This window comes from Saccopteryx leptura, chromosome 1 (genome assembly GCF_036850995.1).
Source record: "Saccopteryx leptura isolate mSacLep1 chromosome 1, mSacLep1_pri_phased_curated, whole genome shotgun sequence".
Classification (NCBI taxonomy): Eukaryota; Metazoa; Chordata; class Mammalia; order Chiroptera; family Emballonuridae; genus Saccopteryx; species Saccopteryx leptura.
Genome location: NC_089503.1, coordinates 283,509,972 through 283,525,363, shown reverse-complemented (window position 1 = coordinate 283,525,363; position 15,392 = coordinate 283,509,972). Strand labels below are relative to the sequence as shown.

The following is a 15,392-nucleotide window of genomic DNA, read 5'->3' as shown; positions in this document are numbered from 1 at the left end:
TTGGCCATTTGAGTTACACTGGCCTATAGAATGAGAGGGGGAGTAATGTATGCTATGTCTATGCAAAGGCTTTTATAGCTATTGTTTTTTTCTTTTTGCCATAGGAACAGCATGTCTTCTTATAAATAGGGTTCTCCTTCTGCTTAGATCCTGGAATAAATAAGTGAAATAGAGCCAAATTAGAATTAATCCACAACTGATGTGTAACATAAACAAAGAATAAGCATTTGTATTTGTAAGTCACTGAAATTTGTGGATTGTTTGTTAGTAAAGCTTATCTCAGCAAATGCTGACTAATATACTAGGTGATATTTATTGAGAAATTACTATATGCCAAATATTGTTACACACTTTCCATAAATTATGTCATTTAATCTTCATACAGACATATGAAGCTGATAATATTATAGCTATTTTATATTTGAAGAAACCAAATCTTAAGAGACTTATATAATGAGTAAGGTAGATTTAGGTTATGAATTTGGGCTGTATGATACCTGAGTTTGGGAAACTATCTCCTCTATCAAAATTCCTCTATCTATGGTAGGATACGTAAAACACAATATATATTTTTTTCTTTCTTTTTTTTTTTTATTGAGAGGAGGGGAGTTAGAGAGATAGGCTCCTGCATGGGACCCTACTGGGATCCACCTGGCAAACCCTCTAAGGGGGATGCTCTGCCCATCTGAGGCATTGCTCCATTGTGTGGACAAGTCCTGCCAGGGGTGGGAATGATAGAGACACAGAGACCCAAATCCTGGGACCAGGTTCAGTGATGCAGATCCACTTTATTCAGGAAGTAAGCTAGCTTATATACATGGGTTCAGACAATAGGATGTTACAGTGTGTCCTTCATAGCCAATGGCTGAAAAGATCAGGGAGCTGCGTGGTTGGTGCTAAGTCACTTCCTTATAGCGGGTGAGCTTCCTTCCTCGGTATGCCCAGGAGTAGGTGTCCCCAAACTATGACCCACAGGCTGCATGTGGCCCCCTGAGGCCATTTATCCAGCCCCCTGCTGCACTTCCAGAAAGGGCACCTCTTTCATTGGTGGTCAGTGAGAAGAGCACTGTATGTGGTGGCCCTACAATGGTCTGAGGGACAGTGAACTGGCCCCCTGTGTAAAAAGTTTGGGGACCTCTGCCCAGGAGGCTTCTGGGAGCTAGAGTATTCTCACAGCATTGCATCAGCCACAGCTGCTAGAATGCGCTCTGCACTCCACTCACAGCTCCCCCTTCTCTTTTAATTAAGGCCAATTGGACTTGATGAATGACAGCTTGTTGTGGTAGCTTCTGAATGCTATGCATTATGCAATGGAACCCTAGCAGAACTAAAACAGCTATAATACCTATTATACTATATGCTAATAGATTAGCTGGATTAAACAATGAGGTAAGCTTCTGTAATGTCTGACTAGTTAGGAAATAGAATGGGGGTCTTAAACAGGGGATTCCTCCTAGGCGTAGGGATGTCATTTCCCTCCCATTGTGTTACAGAGACCTTCTAGGTGCCGTTAAACACAGTTCCATTTTGATTGAAAAAAATGAACATAGGTCCATGCATGCCCCCTTTTCACAAAGGTCCCATTATCCAAACACAGAATGGATGGCTTGCCATGGGCTGCGTACTTCATACGGTTGCAAGGCACATTACAAAAATTACAACATGACAAATCATACAATTTCAACAATTACAAAAGTAACATTTCACCAGTCTCTGAGCACTTTACTAAAAGCACAAAATGTCCTCGGCCTTCTTTCTAGCCATGGGAAAAGCTTCCCGGGGCAGGGGGATGGCCTCCAGCAAAGCCACCCCACACCCTCATCAGGATATTTCACATTATCCAAAATCCGTAAGTCCATCCAACAAAGGAGCCAATGCTCCAGTCATAGTCCAGGAATCAGTCCACACAAGTGGGGCCTCAGCCTCCCCCCTTATCCCTGCTGTCCTGGCTGGCATTATACTGTCCAAAGGAGCAGCATGTGGCAATGGCAGTCAGCATTTCCATCTCTGCTCCAGAGAGCATGATGGTATCCACCCCTATGTCCCAAAATGTCAGCAAACCCACCAGCGGCTTAACAGGCACTCCCTGTCGTTCCAGCAGCCACTCAGCAATGCAAGCCTGGCTTCCGACACCTCTATTCATCTTCCCACTGCAGCTGCCACTGTTTACCTTCTGGAGTCTGTGAATTGCAACTCTGGCCCAATTCTCCTCATCCTCCAAAGATGAACTGAAAACACCAGCTCAAGCTGCCAGGCTTGATCCCTGGGCTGCTGCCACCTGCGTCTAGGAGTCAGCGGTTACTATAACACGGTGGTCCTCAACCTTTTTTGGGCCACGAACTGGTTTAATGTCAGAAAATATTTTCACAGACCAGCCTTTAGGGTGGGACGGATAAATGTATCCCGTGACTGAGACAAGCGATGGATGTAACAGAGGGAATCTGGTCATTTTTTAAAAATAAAATATCGTTCAGACTTAAATATAAATAAAATGGAAATAATGTAAGTTATTTATTCTTCCTCTGTGGACCAGTACTGGTCCGGGGGTTGGGGACCACTGCTATAGCACACATAAGCAAGAACAGAGCACCAGGGCCTGGGGGCTCGTCAGGGGCAATTCTCTGGGTCCACCCCGCCCGCCAAAGCCTCCACATCCCCGCAGGTGATGGGGTGCGCACACCGGCTATGAGGTCTTCTTCTGGAGCGCTGAGGACCTCCTCCCCTCAGGCGTAGTTGGTGTGGAGAAGGCCAGGGCTATGGCTTTGGATAGGTGAAGACTCAATCACTTAGTGGGTGCCCAAGAAACCCTGTCAAGCAGGTTGGGGGGGTTCCTGGGATCCAACTTGGCTGAAAACATAAGCATAACCTCTCCCTTGTGTTAGAAGAGGGTATAATCCCTGCCACTGTGCTGTGACTGGGTCCTTCCAGCATCATTTCAGAGAAAGGGGCGGAGGGCATAGAGAGCGAGAGATACAGAAAAACGGACAGACAGAAAGAAAAAAGACACATGGGGGCGTATAGGCTGTCCCATGGGTCTGCAGCAGGAAAACGTGTTGGAGTTAAAGCTGGAGTAGAAAATGGCATCATAGAGGCTGGGGTGAAGCACTGAGCCCCAGCAGGGAATGCAGAAGTAGCGACTTCCGCTTTTTCTGGTGGCAGAGCGGATGGCACAGTTAGCAATTCTGTTGGTTTCATTTCTCCGCGCTCAGCCGCGATTTTGTCAAACTCAGAGGCTAAACTATTTTCCTTCTCAGTGGAGGGGGGCGAATAGGGAGGTAGGGGCTCCCCAGAGAGAGAGGCAGCCTGCAATATCTTTGGCACTGGTGGAGGATCCCCAACAGGAGCACTGGTCAGGCAGGCATGTATTGCTAGCAGGGCAGGAATGAGGCCGAGAGGGAAGGTTAGTCCCCCATGTACTTCGGCAGAACAGATGCTCTGGAAAGCTCAGGCCCAAGTACTGGGGTCCCAATGAGGCGTGTGCCAGAGCCAAAGGTTGAAACCTGAGAGGATTTTCCAGTGGGTACAAAGATCTTTTTCACAAACTTTAACTCGCCTACTCTGCAATAGGGTGTGCAGGGCTCGAGCCTGCGGGGCTCAAGAGTGGGGGAGAAGGTTTCCCATTGCAGAGGGTCACTCACCAGTCCCTTGGATGCTGGTTAGGTCCCTGCTCCACATTGGGTGCCAATTGTGGACAAGTCCTGCTGGGGGTGAGACAATGGAGATGCAGAGACCCAACTCTGGGGACCAGGCTCAGTGACGCAGATCCACTTTATTCAGGAAGTAAGCTAGCTTATATACATGGGTTCAGGATGTTACGGCGTGTCCTTCATAGCCAATGGCTGAAAAGATCAGGGAGCTGCGTGGTTGGCGCTAAGTCACTTCCTTATAGCGGGTGAGCTCCCTTCCTGGGTATGCCCAGGAGGCTTCTGGGAGCTGAAGTATTCTCACAGCATTGCATCAGCCACAGCTTCTAAGAATGCGCTCTGCTCTCCACCCACACCATTGTTTGGCAAATAAGCTATTTTTAGCACCTGAGGCGAAGACCAGGAGCCATTCTCAGCCCTGGGGCCAACCTGCTTGAACCAATTAGCTGTAACTATGGGAGGGGAAGAAGGAGGGGGTGGGGTGGAGAAGCCATTGGTTGCTTCTCCTGTGTGCCCTGATCATGAATTGAACCTGGGACATCCACATGCCAGGCCAATGCTTTACCATTGAGCCAACTGGCCAAAGCCAAGACTTGATATTTTAGTGAACCAGATGTCAAGTTGTTATAAAGACCTGAAGCATATATGACATTTATTTTAAGAACTTCCAAGATATAAATTCCTCAAATGGTAACATGTATCCATTTACTGCTTCTGCATTCAAGGTACTAAGCCATACAAAGAATCTCACCTCTTCATTTATGCAGTTAGGAGCATCTCCTATAAAATAAAATTTAACTAAAATCTCTCTATACAATTCTTTCTTTCTTTTTTTTTTAATTGTTGTGTTGGTGGTTCAAACCCAGTCAGGGTCTGAATAGTTATTTTATTTTGAAAAGCGGCAAATTGCAGCAGAAAGTATAGTCATCTAAGATAAAGGAGATCTGACTTATGATCTTTCTTTTCAAAACCTACTAGAGGTTTAATATCTGACATATTACCCTGATCACAATTACTTTAGGCGCAAAATGGAGCTGAAAATATTTCACAGCTTTTTGACTAGGAGCTGGAAATAAATGATCTCTGCAGGAATTTTATGACTAAGTACTATGAGTAATTGTTCTATGTTAGCCCACAACCTGATGCCCGAGACAGAAAATGAATGGGATAGTGGAACCAAAACTGGTCTGGTAGAAAAGATCTGTATTTTGGTTCTAATTCTGCTGCTAGTTGGTTTTGTGATTCACAGCAGAACACTCCTCTTATTTAAGCCTTATTTTGCCATTCCATTGTCCAGTTTAGTCTCTTAAATAATGAGGAGATAGAAAACATGCCCCTTATCTTCTGCTAGATTCAAGAGACATTGTTTCTAAACTGGACAAATTTAAGTACTTTACATTTAACTTTTTAAATACAGCTATCACGTGGGCTACTTCCAACATAAACTATGTCACCAAATTCAAGGTGATATGAAAATTTATTACAAATAGATTATAGTTAACCTTATTATTTTTCTAATGAATGTCTCTTTTGTCCATGCACATCCATATTTTGTACAGCTTATTTAAAAAAAAAATGACCAGCAATGTTTCTTCTTAATGGTGACCTTTCTCTGGTCTTTAATGTTTGGAAAGCCACAGTGTTTCTGTAGTTATATTTTATAAGGCATACATTTGTTTATAAGGCAAGTCTTATTTTAGAATATCAAGGCACTACCAACTATCTACATTGATGGCCTTCTGCAGTGTGTAATTGGTTTAATTCACTCATTCTTGTGTCTCTGCAGTTATAATAATTACATTTGATAAAAGTATATATTAAAAGTAAAGAGACATACTGTTGTGATTTTAAATCTCATTTTTCCATATTCATATGAAAAAAAATCAATGATAGGTAGGTTGGTGGATTCAAATTAGATTTCTCACCTAATAGTTATAATATTTGATTTCTTAAGAAGCAAATAAAATGGTGATAATTTATGAAAATCTTGCTCCTGCAATAGTTATTCTGTGAGTGTCTGACAGCACTTCGGGTAGCATTAAAGTCACCATGTTTCTCTGCATCTGGAGAGCATTGTCACAGTGTTTGATTATTTCACCTAACAACAGGCTCTTAGAGAGATAGACCCCAATGTGGCAGCTTGTAGCTACACATTAGCATGGTTTGTGTTGGAGCCAATTGCTGTCTGACCTCTCTTCCCAGTAGAGGTAATGTCGTGCCATCTGTACATCTTTTAGTCACATTAAATCATGTCATGTAAAGGGCCTCTGAATGTGAACGAGTTTACCTTATGCTTAGAAAAGAAATTAGTCAAACTGACAAACTAGAAGTCTGTGTTCATTTGCACTCCCCAGTTTTTATATTGTTTTAATTCTTTCTCTTCTGGGTTGGTAATACCACGGTCAGAGACAATCTGTTTAAAATTTGCTTCTGTCATAACTAGACTACAGTATTACTAAATGTAAGATAAATTATTAAGGTAATTTAAGCTCTATACTTATGTGTTAAATAGATCTCAGGATTCAAGTCTAGGATGCTTTCAGGCATAATTTGGCCAACGTCCTACCATGCCAAAACATAATAACTTGCAGGAGTTTGGAATTTTATGGACACAAGTCACTCTAAAAAAAAGTGAAAAAGATTTGAAATAACCCAGTTTATTTATTGAAGGAACTCCTACAGGGCACATGGACGTGCAAATGGCCTAGGCCTCCATGATCAGAATTTACCATTCCCCTCCACTCAGGAATTGTTTTTGTTGTCACTTTTCATTGTTCTTTCTGAAATTGGCATGTGAATAGGTTCAGGTCAATGAAAGCCCTTTTCAGAACTTTCTTTGCAGAGAACCGAGTAAGATCGTCTCTTTAACATGATGTGCTAATCTTATTGAACATGGTTATGGGTGTAACCAGTGACAGTCTAACAGTCATATGGAGTGACTCTGCCTAGTAATGGAGAGATGGGGCTCTCATTACAATATTTATGCTCTTTCCTTTGGGCCAGCCAGGCCCAAATCAGCAAGACCCCTGAGCCTTTGAGCTTACAAATTATATAAGCATGTTTATCTTTTACTTGTTCAAGCCTGTGGTTCTCAAAGTGTGGTACCTGGAGCAGTTAGAAATAAATGCTCATTCTTGGACCCTCTTCCTTCTGAGTTAGAATGTCTGAGGATGGGACCCAAAGGTGTATCAAACCCTCCAGGTAATTCTGATGCACTAATGATTAGGAAATTAGTTTAAGTTATTTGGAATTGTTTCTGGCTATATTAACTGGTGAAGTCCTGAAATAATAATGAAAAATAAGAAATTGTGTAATAATACTGACAACAGATTGGAGAAATGGAGTTTAAAAAGTATTTGTACTTGACTGTGTCAGAGACCCCATTTTATCAAAAGATAAATGGAGTCTCTGGTCTCAGGTTAGTCTTGTATGAACTTAGCCTCAAGTAGAGTCACATACCATTTAAAGAGAAATATAAAAGAATCTGTTCCATCTGGAACTTAGAAATCATTAAGATTTTGAAACTGGGAATATGAACAGGGCTCTTGCCTGCAACTCTATGTCAGCTTGAACACATTCTGTTTAAACAAAAGCAACTGCTTAATTTTAGTTTCAATATCTAAATTTAAAAGAGAACCTTGACAGATTTTCTCAAGAAGGGAATTTAGTCCCTCTATCTAAATATCTCCACATTTGATCCAAATCATTCCTATTTACTTAAATTTGGGAGGCTGACTTAGTGCTGGATACTGGATCATCAATACACAAATAAAGTCAGACACTTCTTGTTAGTTATATGCTTTCTGATTTACAATAAAAAATATAAAAATGTATGCTTCAAAATAAATATTGTACTGCTAATTTAAAAAATAAAACCTGTTCTTTACATGCTTATGACTAAAGAATATGCCACAAGAAGCACTGAGTTTCTTTTAGTGTGACTCCCAGCAGTTATTTATTAATTGTAGGACCTGGATTGACAAACACAAATAAGATAATCTATAAAATTGTTTTGCAAAGAAATTGACAAATTTGGAAAAAATCTTTAATTAGTATTTAATCATAATTAGATGCTGTAGTATGTGAAATAGTCTTTTGCAGATTATGAGTCTATCGTCCCCACAGCTCTAAGGCCTCGCAGAAGATGTGCAGCCATAACGGGAGCCAGCTTCCCATCTGAAGCATTTACTGCTGTATCACAGTCTCCTTTTCCAGAGATCCAAGTATGTTCCAAAATCCCACTGGCACATATGAATATGTTGAAGAAACCTATGTCTAAAATTTAAGTAAGGGTGAAAATCATGATCAAAACAGAAGCCATAATATACTTTCCTGAGGCTTTGTTTTTTTTAAAGTAGAAAGAAGATGACCAACACTAATATTCCAGACTGCTGCGATTTAATGAGAACTTGCCTACAAAGCAGGTAGTACACCCCAGCCTTGTGTCCCATATAGACCTTTGTGATTTTGTGTATCTCTTTCCCTCTGCTTTTGTGTGTGCTAGTTTCTCTGCAGAACATCCTGCAATGTCTGGCATCACAAACTCCCGCCCATCTATTAAAATGCGAGGGCATTTGGGACTTGGCTACCAGGGTTGATGTAGATATATGGGTGTGGTTACCAACAATGCACTTTTAATTGAAGAGGATCAGTTTTCCAAGCAGAGGCAGACTATTCTTCAGCTTTCAAACCTCAGGGTCACTTGTGGAGAATGTTACATCCTAGCGAGATAGGCCACAGCAGACCCAAAGTGAATTTTATAAGTTTTATTGCAGACCTGCACAGGGACTGCAGGCAACCCATGCAAGGGAGCACTGCAGCCCCCCAAACCTGCACAGGGACTGCAGGTAACCCACACAGGGGAACACTGCAGCCCCCCAAACCTGCGCAGGGACTGCAGGCAACCCACGCCTCCGAAGAGACTGGAGCACTGCAGCCAACCAAACCTGCACAGCCAACAAACTGTGCAGGGACTGCAGGCCCCCAAACCTGCACAGGGACTGCAGCCCCCCCAAACCTGCACAGGGACTGCAGCCCCCCAAACCTGCACAGGGACTGCAGCCCCCCAAACCTGTGCAGGGGCTGCAGGCAACCCACGCTTCCGAAGAGACTGGAGCACTGCAGCCAACCAAACCTGCGCAGGGACTGCAGCCCTGCAAACCTGCACAGGGACTGCAGCTCCGAGCTTCTAAAATGGCTCCTTTTTATAGGGTGGCTATCTAGGATGAGCAAGCATCATACAGAAGCTGATGTGGCTGTTAGTCATTGGCTAGGGAGGTCATGCGCAGTTACGGGGGGGTATTACTCAGTGGAGAATTTCAAACATAAACTTCTGATAAGGGTCTCTGACTCAATGCAGGATGTTGCTGAACTCTTTGTTCTCAGTGTCACAGGGACCTTGTACATTCTTGGCAGCCCCAGCATGTCAGTACTCCTTGAATCTAACAGAGAAGACTCTCCCAATTCAGCCAGTCTGGGCTTCATGACCTCCCTTTTGTGCTCTCCCCATCCAGCATTCATGCTGCTGTCAGAAGTTTTCCAAGAAGACTATGTCCCTTTCTTTCCTTCCCCTTACATTGTGTGTTTCTTGAATGCAGAATTAATGTATTATTTGCTTTTAAATTTTATATTTACATACTAAAGTGTCAAGCATTTGTCCCAATCAGTAAGAGATGTTGATTAGCTCTATTCTTTTGTCCTTTATAAACTGTTTATGTGTTAATACCACCAAAGTATAAAACTGGACAGCTGGAAAAAACCCAGGGGTTCAGGGATGCAGACCTATAACAAGCCCATAAGGCACTGTGGATTGGTGCTGGGCTCTGAGAGTGGCCTGGCATACTTAGCCAAATTGAGGGTATACCCACTGACAACTCAGCGATTTCACTCCTGGTTATATATGCTAGAGAAATCCTTATACCTGTAAGGGGGGTTGTAAAATGATGCTAATGATGAGTGTTATTTATGGTGGCAGAGTTGGAGGCAATCTGGGTGACCATCTCTAGGGAGTGGAGAGATGCAATGTGGTAACTTTTATCACATGCTGTACTAGACAACATTCAGAGATCATGAATCGGATGGGTGAACATCCAGCAATGTGTGTGAACCTCTAAAATATAATGCTGAGTGAAAAATAAAAATTCACACACAATAGCACTCATGTAAATTCAATATTCAGGCATGAAAAAAGGCAAGACATTTTCAAGAACATGTAAAAACAAGAGACTATCTCAAATCCATTTGGACTGTTGCTTTGGTAGGAGGAGAAAAATGAGAATGAAGAATGCTGACAATAAAGGAAAGAAATTTTAACTAGAAGAAATAAAACCTATAGGAGAATAAACAAATGCAAATAATAGTTAAGCAGGTCCTTTAAGAAATTGGGATTGGTAAAAGGAAAAAAAAATCCATTGATAAAACACCTCAGAGCTTCCGGGGCTCAGACCTAACTGCAGCTGAATGACTAAATGTACTAAGGTTGGAATCATTGTAACTTTGAAACCTGTGATGGCACCTCCATCAGAAAATGGTGAAGAAACCTGAAATCAGCCAGCAAGCCAAGTACACCTGCTTCTTCTATAGCAAAACAAACAGGCGAGCTGTACCATCTGGGACTGTGGCTCCTTCTTAAAAATGGTAGTAGATTGTGCCTGGACCCACAATACCATTTCTACCATCACAGGGACATCATAGGAAAGGTCACTATCAAGAGACTGAAGGAACTGATAGATGAGGAGAAGCCCCATCACTTGAAACATTGCTAATCAACAATACATGAGTTAATTTATGTAACAACAACAAAAAACCCTCATAGATTTCTAAAGTTTAGAGACTGTTAATTGATTCTGTTGAAAGAGAAAAAACTTCTAGATTATAGAATGGAATAATTTAGAAGCTCATAAGGGTAATCTTTGTCTTTTTAAAGAAAAAAAAAAATCAATCTTATTCCAGGAGGAAAAAGGTGAGAACCAAAGAATCTACAATTCTTGCAAGATTTATAGATGATCTTGAATCAAAGGCTGGGCACTTCAGCCTGACCAGGCAGTTGCACAGTGGATAGAGCGTCAGATTGGGATGCAGAGGACCCAGGTTCATAACCCCGAGGTCGCCAGCTTGAGCGCAGGCTCATCTTGTTTGAGCAAGGCTCACCAGCTTGAGCCTAAGGTCGCTGGCTCGAGCAAGGGGTCATTCAGTCTGCTGTAGCCCCCCAGTCAAGGTAATATGAGAAAGCAATCAATGAGCAACTAAAGTGTTGCAATGAAAAACTAATGATTGATGCCTTTCATCTCTCTCCGTTCCTGTCTGTCTGTCCCTATCTGTCCCTCTCTCTGACTCTCTCTGTCTCTGCCAAAAAAAAAAAAAAAAAAAGCTGGCACTTCAAAAAGTTTCTCTAAAAGGGAGAGTCTTGAAATCGGACTCCCCCAATTCACAGGCTTTTTCCTTTCTACCCCAAAATAAGGAACAGAAGCTGACATCACAAACAGAAACAGAAAACTCATAGAACAAATAATAGTTATTTTTAATCATTGAAGTGAGGTAGTGTTAATCAAGCATAAAAAAAAACAAAACAAAACCAGAAACAAACCCCCAAAACCAGAGAAACACTAATAGCAAGTCAAACAGAAGCAAAAAGCATGTCCAGTAATAAGGATCTTTGAAGGCACAGCCTAAAATTAAGAGAGAAGGATAGGAGCGAGGCTATAGCCTTTTCACATACGTAGCAAAGTAAAAAAGAAAAGTGAGGTTTGGTAATGAAAGAATCCTTTCAGTTATTTGTATTAATATTTTCTATTTCTCTAGATACCACTTCCTATTTTATTTCTTTGCTCAACTGAGCTGCTTTCTGAATTTACAGAAAAAGTAGTAAAATACTTTTTACTATTTGTTGGGAAATAGTAAAGTATTTTGTTGGGAAAACTCAGCCGTTTTTCACCTGCTAGTAACTATAAGTGTAGCCACTGTTCGCATAATGTTATCAGTATCTAAGACAGTGGATCTCAGTCTTTGATTTCTATATTTTTGCAAGAATTGTGTCGGTAACTTGTTAACTTTCTAGACATACCTCCAGAAATTCCAAAATGGAGCTCATGAGTTGGCTTTTCTACCAATGTTTGTGGATTGTGTTATAAACTACACTTTATAAAATATCTGCAAGGGGCTAGTCTTCAAAATTCAAACTTAATAAACAATTGCTAGGCCATATCTTTATGTTATTAAAGATTTTATTTATTCATTTTAGAGAGCGGTGTGGGTAGAGCAGGAAGCATCAACTCCCATATGTGCCTTGACCAGGCAAGCCCTGGGTGTCGATCCAGCGACCTCAGTGTTCCCGGTTGCAACTTTATCCACAGAGCCACCACAGGTCAGGCCAAAGCCACGTTTTTAAAGCATAATCATTTCCTAGGCCTAGGTTGGAAACCTTGGGCTGGAATCCTATAAAGTAGGTGACTTTCTTGGTTCCCTCCCATAAGACATCTTCATGAAGAATTCTAAGGTGCTTAAAATGAAAAGAAAACACTACTGGCATGCTTTTTAGTTATCACAACTTTATTAATATTTAAGAATTGTTTCTAGATCTAGAATTATAAGATAAGCAAAGCTTTGCAGCAGAGCTAAAGTAGAAGTAGTGAGCTGTTCAGAACACTCTAAATAGCAAGCACTCTTTCATGCCTTTCTATGGACCTTCCTCATTTACCATGGAACATGAATTTTCTCAATCACCCATGAAACTGTATTTTTTTAAATAGCAGCATAAACTTTGAAACAAATTGGTATCATATGAGAGAAAGTTGAAATCTTAGACATTCCTGGCATCATCTTCTTCACCTCTTCCCCCACCCAGTCCAGACTGTTCCTTCATAGCTTTCTTCAGCGGAGGCTGATGTAGAGTAATAGTCTCCCCAGGAAAAGTGAAGAGGTAGGTGTCTTCTTGGGAAAGGCTTGTGACAGTACATTGTTACCCCTGAGGAAGGGCAAACTATGTGAGGTTAATTATCTAATTCTTTTGAAAATATAGGCTGGGCTTTTGAAGAAAAAGCATACCACTTTATGCTCTAATAAGTCATCTGCTTCCTATGATCAAGGGACATGTAAGAAAAGTCGAGAAGCAAGTAAGTCATTAAGTACATAAACTAAGCCAGGATAGCTCATACACAAACTGATGGGGAAAGAAACAAGCCCAAATCTCAGCCACCTACAAACACAACTGTCCTTTCTATTTCAAATAGCGTTATATTATAGATACATGTTCAAGTAGCAACTTTAGAATCTGGAACCAATGTTTAACTTGAAAAGAAGACTCAGATAAAGTAGAAAAGGACATGGATTATATTAAAATATAGAGTCATCAGGAAAAAAGTCATCAGAAGAAAGATGCAATTAAAATGCATCCAAATCACATGTTTAAGTATCCTCTTAAAATTTGCATTTAAGGAGACCCTTTTAGGATGAATACTTTCTGAAAAGTAAATTAGCTACTTCTTTTGATGTAATCTTATAGAAACTTCCAGTTTTTGACACATAATCTCTCTGGTTTGAGCATTTTCTTCAAATTGGGTACAATAACAACAGCATTTAACTTTGTTTTTATTATGCTAATACAAAACTACTTGTTTAATTCAGTGTGTGAACGTCTACAAATTATTTTCTTTGAGTAGCTAGTCTCAATTTAATCAAGTGGGATGAAGTGACAGGTATTGGTTTCTGTATCATTTCTCTGTAAAAGAGTATGTGTTCAATCTTTCAGGCAGCACTTCTCTTCCTTTGAGATAAACTCTCGAGGTATCAGATCCAGAACATTTTACCAGGACTGTGTGAGAAGCTTCAGTTCCATTTGCAGGTGTTCTGTCCTCATTTGCTTCCCTGTTTTTTATAGAACCATGGCTCCTGTTAGTACTTCAATCTGATTTAGGGGAAAAAAAAGTTTCTGTCTCTCCCTAACCCTCCCCCGCCCCCGCCTCCTACTACCCAACACCGTCTTCCCATTTCAGTGGGTGAGTTACCAATATCCACAGAGCCAAGAGACAAGAAGCTCAGTTATAGTTGGTGTCTCAAGCCCAGTTCTGAAACCGATGAGGGCTCCCCCCCCCCAACACACTATTTGATTCACATTCTTATAAAGTTAAAGGCAGGCTTACTTCAGCTTTATCTTGTTTGCGTTTGTTCAACCTCCGTTTCTCAGTTCCGGATGTTCTGATGATTACGTGTGGAGATCTGACACCCATCTTTTCTTGGCTCTGGAATCCTGGTAGATTAAACTATGAGTACAATAGCACTACATTCTTTTTCAGGCTGCCATAGAAACACCCCCTTCCTTCGTCCTTAGTTTAGTAATACAAGATTTAAAATAAATTAGTTAAGTCTAAGAAGGTTTTTTGTTGTTGTTTTTTACAGAAATATTAAAGTATGAATAGTTGTAGAAAGATTTTAGTAGTCATCTGGTCATAGTTCAGATGCTATGGAGATGCTTACCTGAAAGCTATATGTTCCTATGGACCAATGTCACCCATTAAATTTAATTTCTAAATTTAAAAAAGTGGTTTTGTGTGTATGTGTGTGTGTGTGTGTGTGTTTAATGAAACAAAGGCTTTCCTTAGAATTTCAAGACAGCTAGAGTTCCAGGGAATAATTTCATGTGTCTTTGGACTTTATTCTTGAACAATTAATAATTTTTTAAAATTACACAGTTGCCCGAGAAGTTTCTTTCCAAAACTACTTCACTTTCATCCTATCTTAAAACTACACTTTCAGCTTACTCTTGTCGTAGTGCCTTCGTTTAAAAACAAAAATGAAAAATTATGTCATTATAATAATGTGCCAGAAATTAAGCAAAATGTGACCACTATAGTTGGAAATATATTTGGTTGAGATGGCTAAGAGCCAGCAATAAACTGGGAAAAAAGAGGCTCATATCAATAGCGCTTCTCAATCTTGCTCTAAAAAGATTAATTTCTTCTTTCTTTTCATTTATTTTCTCTGCCTCATTCTCTTCCTCAACTTTCTTACTCGTATAATGATCAGTCTGAATTTTCTGAAGGCAGAGGGAATATCTTTATTCTCTCTCCATTGTAATGTCTTAAGATGTAAGTTAGATTTTTGAAGGAGTTTGCTTATGGCTGAGTCTCTGACCATAGTAAAGGCACAATAACTATTTGTTGAAGATATGAATAATTGAATGGATGCACTCATAAAATGTCATACCACCACTGATATCTACTAGTGGTCCTTCAATTAGTATAAATTCTCTCTTATTATGTTTTTCCTTAGAGTATAATTATAAGTTTATGTCATAATTACCTTCAAAATCTTGCATATAAACGTTTTCTGATTTTGAAAGCCACCAAATAAAACCATTCCTGTGCTTCTTCATAGAACAAGAGACATATCTTTGTAATAATGATAAAAGTACAGAAAATAGCCACTTCAGTTATTTGGAATTATACAAGAACCTCTAATTTTTGCTTGGATGACTTTTTTTTTTTTTTTTTTCAATTTATGTGGCTGCTTTGTAGACACAGCCAAAACCGAAATATCGCTCCCCACAGACCTCTGGACTAGGACACCATGCTGCTGCCTATTTGGCATTGCCTCTGTGTGTTTGCCAGGTTCCCTTTCCATACAACTCCAATTCCTGAAAGTATACCCTTTGCTCTGGTGCAATGCTGGGGGAAATGTTACAACTGAATAACTATATAATTTTATGCTCAAATTGATTTATTCAAGTTTTTTGTTCTTTCAAGTTTCATTTAA

At 40.4% G+C, this 15,392-nt stretch overlaps 1 long non-coding RNA gene across 1 annotated transcript; it reads right to left on the bottom strand.

Annotated features, from left to right (window-relative positions):
- Positions 1-8,362: 8,362 nt before the first annotated feature.
- On the bottom strand, positions 8,363-9,083 carry LOC136389330 (uncharacterized). The gene is made up of 3 exons (XR_010748297.1): positions 8,806-9,083; positions 8,662-8,715; positions 8,363-8,606 (listed from the first exon to the last, which is right to left on the bottom strand). It is a non-coding gene; the product is annotated as an uncharacterized lncRNA (long non-coding RNA).
- Between the last annotated feature and the right edge of the window lie 6,309 nt (positions 9,084-15,392).